Genomic DNA, 5,183 nt, shown 5'->3' with positions numbered 1-5,183 from the left:
TGTGTCATTGTATGCTGATGATACCCTAGTGTGTGTCCTATTTGAAACTGCAACAAACTGAAAACTTTAGGACAAATTAAAGATGAGGAAGTGATAATTTTCTGACAAGTTACCACTGACAACTTGAGAGGGAACATTATTGTTGTGACTGTAGTGACAGTCAGACGTATGACTCTGATTCTTTCTCAAGCTGTGTACACACCAAAGCAACAATGATGCGTGGTCGCACGACTTGCTCATTAATTTGTCGCCCTTGGCCGAGAAGTGACAGGAGGGAGGGGGGGACCAACTGCCATCGTGTCTGGGTGCACAACATGCTGCGGAGGCACATTCAGCTTGGAGAGCTTCACTGCCTTCTCCAGGACTGCGCCTGGATGATGGCTGCTCACCAGTGCCCAGTTTGACAACGCTTTGTTCAATACGATCAGGGCCGACTATTTGAAACTTGCACAACAATAGTTGCTTCATGTTGCGCCCACTCTGTCGCACTACAGGTCTGTAGTGGCATCAAACAGGTTGTTGCGTCATTCCATTGACTTTCTATGTAGTTTTGTTGCACCACAGATAAAAGTTGCTTTTGGTGTGTACACAGATTTAGGTTTATATTTGCGCTTGCCATTTCTGCAACCAAATGTTAGCAAGACTAAAAATATGCGGTTTGATTTTCGTAGAAACCCTCCTTCCATGCCACTAACGACCATAACAGTCAGCCAGTATAAATACCTTGGGACTATTCTGGATGAAAGGCTGACATTTGAGGCCAACACGGACAGAATCTGCAAGAAGGTCAATCAAAGACTGTTTTATTTGAGAATGCTGAGGACTTTCCAGGTAGAGAGCTCCCTCATGAGAATGTTTTATTCATCCTTTGTTGAATCTGTACTCACATTTTCTATGATCTGCTGGTTTGGCAACCTCAGTCTAGCTAATGAAAACAGACTAAACAGTATCATTGAACAAGTCGAACAGATACCTGAGATCATTTGTCCCGTTAGCTGTTAAATATTTGAACCAGCTGATGATTTGGGTGATAATTTGTAGGTAATAATTTTATGATGTATTCTGGTATTTTGTTTATTGTGCCAACCGCTGCTGTACACTGAATTGCCCCTTGGGGATATTAAAGCTCAATCAATCAATTAACAGATGTAAGCGCTGTTGATTTTAGCTCACACTTTAACTATCAGTTAATACACTTTACAGTACAGTTCTTTGTTTTATGGGGGGTTATTTTACAAAAATATTCCCTGTTCTTGTTAATGACTGTAAAATTCTCTAGTAAATGTTAAGGTACAGGTAAATTTGTGCATCAACATTGTCTTCTTTAAATCAAGTACAAATACTGCCCAGAAGTCAATGTGTTCTCTTGCGTCTGCTTTTGCACTGCCTGCTAATGTGGTGTGATGAACACTGTAAAACTGCTTAGAAGTCACCAAGTGATAACAATGCTTAGTGCTGCTAATCTTTACTGTCACAGTTTGCAACAAGCTGAAAGTTTCAGTGGAAAGAGCAAATGGATGAACATATTTGATGCACGTTTCATCCCGGAGTGAAAAGATATTTGCTCCAAAGATTCAGAGACTAATTGAGCAGCATTCACAAAACTGAAAAAAAAAACAGTTACATAACATCATGTGAGAAGAGAGTGAGAGCAATGCAGGCAGACAGCTTTATCCACTCTCATCCTCTCACTGTGTTTCATTTGCCATTCAGCTCCTCTTCTGACTTCCTTTTTTCTTGTTCGTTTTGCCACTTTTTATTCCTTGCACCGCTGCCTCTAACGTACTACAGTTCTTTCATTCCACGCATCTAATCTCTTTGCCTATTTTCTCCCTCACTCACTCACAGGCCCTTGTAAAAAAAAAAAAAAACTGATGATAGGTATCCTAGCAACAAGTGCTTTTTTTTTCTCTCAGTGTCCTAACTGGACAGCAAAGTGACTTTGTCCCTCCCGACTCCTACAACCAATGAGACAACAACTATGTGCTCCTTTAGTAGTGAGCCGGCCAATCATCTCGCTTGCTCTGGAGTCAGTAGGCCAGGGGGATAATGGTTGAGGAGAATGACCTGTTGCCGTCTGGTCAACACACCATCCAGTGCTGGAGTGAATGGGTTTCTATTTCTAACATTTTCCTTCTCAAAGCAATCTCTCACACCATAGTCCTCAACCGACTGTTGACCTTCACAAAGTTTGAGAAGGATTAGTCATCATACTGGAAAATATCAAAAGTAATATTTTGTGTGCTTGAGTACAATGTACTTCACTGCAGGATGTGAGACTTCCTAACATGCATATAAAGAGCATGAACATCCACCTCTGGAGCCTCTTACTGTGCTGCAAGAAATTATCAAAGTTTTATTCTCATCAAGCATTCCTCCTCTGATAATGTTATACAGGGCAACATAAATAAAGGACTTGACTCTGCCTGAAAAGCACAGTGAGTGTTTGCCAGCCGCTTTGGGTGGTCATACTTTTTATGCAGGGCACTTCCTTTAAGCTTCTAATGACGAGTGACCCTTGCGTGAAGGGATTCTTAGAGACTAGGTCAGGCTTTTAGAGTCAGGGGAGTTCCTAGTGCACCAAGTCTATCACGCCTGGAAACCAGGCAATCAACTTGTGTACGAACAAACCTTACAAATCCTACAAACTCCCTTTTTTAAGCCCAAAAGGAAACAATTGTTTTCCAAGCAACTTGTTTTTATTAAGACTCTATGACGGGCTGATCATTCATCATCAGCTGCTGACAACAACGATCCTGATTTTAAATGAGGAAATCCAATCATATTGTATTGCTCCGGTGCAGAGTGGCTTCTGGAGGGGACAAAGAGGTGTGACTTGGTATGCTGGGAGCAAAGCCCCAGGAGCAACTGCACTGACAAAAGGAACCAGACTGCTGACATCAATTCATAAATCAAACGGGGTCACCGACTCTTTGAAGATCAGGACTTGACTTCCCACAAGTCTTGAACCAACAAACACCTGAGGTAAAAGAAGTGTTTAGTCTGCTGTTCAGGACACAATGTCAATTGTGTTGTTAGGTAAATGTTCGAGCGACACATTTTTGAGAGCAATAACAATACCTTTGACTAAAGTTTCCAAAAATCTGATGATGATACGCTGGCCGACATAATTTCACTGAAGAAAGATGAACAATTGTGTTAAATTCATTATTAAATTTGGTTGTTGAACAATTTTTAGAAAAATATGCACTATGTGAGACCTTTAGCTACAGTTCAAAATTAAAGTTGTTATTGCCCACTGGTGGCCAAATAGTGTAATAGTTAGTGTGCAGCATCTTTAGTCAATACTGTATATACTGCAATACAAATATATTTGTGACAAGCTAATATCGACAAATAATATGAACTGTGTTCTTGGCTGGGCTTGATGTTGGTTTTATCATTGTGTGATTAACACATCAACACATTTCTCTTGCTCTTTTGTTGTCAAGGTGAAACTTGAACGTAAACTAGATCACAAATTTACCTCTCAAACTTAAGATGTAACAATAGTGCCCCTTGAGGTTTATAGTTGGTTTTATTAGTCTGACTTGTTGCATGCTGAATGTATTTATGGAGGTAAGACATAGGCTATGCTATCCAAGTACGCCCAAATTAAAATGGGAAAACAGAAGTAATTTTGATTACAGAGAGAAAATATCATGTACAATAATATCCTAATGTTTCATTGACAGTAGAACATGAAATATGGCATACAATATCAACATTTTTATTGTAACATCTAGCTGCTAGTGGATGATAGGAAATTTTATCTGTCATAAAACTGTCAGTTACTTTTACTGGCCTACCAGAAATGTCAGATATCTGGTCACCTTACACCACCAACACACCTGGAACTGAATGATAGATGCCCCACCAAGGGCTGCATCTATCACTTATCCTCATTAAGGATTAATCTGCTGATTATTTGCCAGTTTACTGTCCTATATGCCTGAGGAAATCAGTGGGGAAGCTGTTTGGCATTTTTTGTTTGTTTTTGTTTTTGTTTTAACTGATTTTAAGGCTGATTCATTTTCTGGACCCGTCTACTACCTGATTTGATAGGACTAATCGACCAGTTGTAGCCACATCCTAACTTCAACATGAGTAATCCTTTAGTTGGCGTGTCATTATGAGCAAATCGAGGTTATTATTGACTTTTTTTTTTTTTTTTTAAGAATAACTCTTAGACGCTTTAACCTAGAATCTACCCAACTTTTTTCTTCTTCGTGATTTTCCGTCTCCCCGTGTCACCCTGCTCTCTGTACGCCGGGGTAACGCTGATGTGTGAGCGACACTGGTTACCACATGGCTGCTTTCCAACTAGAGGCGCTTGAGAGTAGACCGCTTGGAGAGTGGGAGCGCAGTCGCAGGTTATCCATCGCCCGGTGCAAGATCTACCGTCACTCTGCCACGTCTGGGATCTTCCTTTATATAGACGGGAGACTCAACAAAACCACTTCAGTCAACGCGGACCCAGATTGTTTTCTTTCTCCTCTGTTGCCCCCTCTCTCCTTTTTTTTTCCACCCCCTTGATCAGGCTTAACCATCCTGTGTTTTGTAAAGGCAATTGTTAGTGCGCATCATCGCGGGAGCCAAAAGGAGGTCTGCCACTGTTCCATAGGAGACTGGTGAGTTGTGCCACTCAGTTTACATGTGTTTGATTTTTTTTTTTCATGATAATTTCTATTTTTCTTAGTCGTAATATTGTATTCTATGCTTTTTTTCTGTTTGATTGGCGTTTGAACTTCTTGTTAAGCTCCTACAGTGTGTAGATAATGATGACTGCTGGTTGACTGATGAGTTGTGTCACTGTAATTTTATTTTAACAACTTAAGTTCTGTTTTGCTGTATGAATGTTGTAGTTGTAAATAAGCTTTCACAGAAGTTTGTAGCTGCAGGTCCCTGAAGTTTTGTGTCTTTGTATCTGCCCACTTAAAATCCTCACCCTGGCTGTTTTAATTGGTTAATTAGTCTGCTTTCACTTGATTCTGATCTCACATATATGAGGATCATTACATGGCTGTGATGTTGCATAAAAGGGACGGTCCTGTTCAGACTCAAATGTCCCAGAAAGAGTCAATTTAAAGTTCTGATGATGTCACCTCTTTTCTCTCTTTAAAAAGAAAAAAAAATCTTCTGTCTGATTGTTTTTCTCTCTCTCAGCGGGCTGCTGGAGCGTC

Source organism: Trachurus trachurus, assembly GCF_905171665.1.
Source record: "Trachurus trachurus genome assembly, chromosome: 5".
Lineage (NCBI taxonomy): Eukaryota > Metazoa > Chordata > Actinopteri > Carangiformes > Carangidae > Trachurus > Trachurus trachurus.
Note: the sequence above shows the minus strand (reverse complement) of the source record.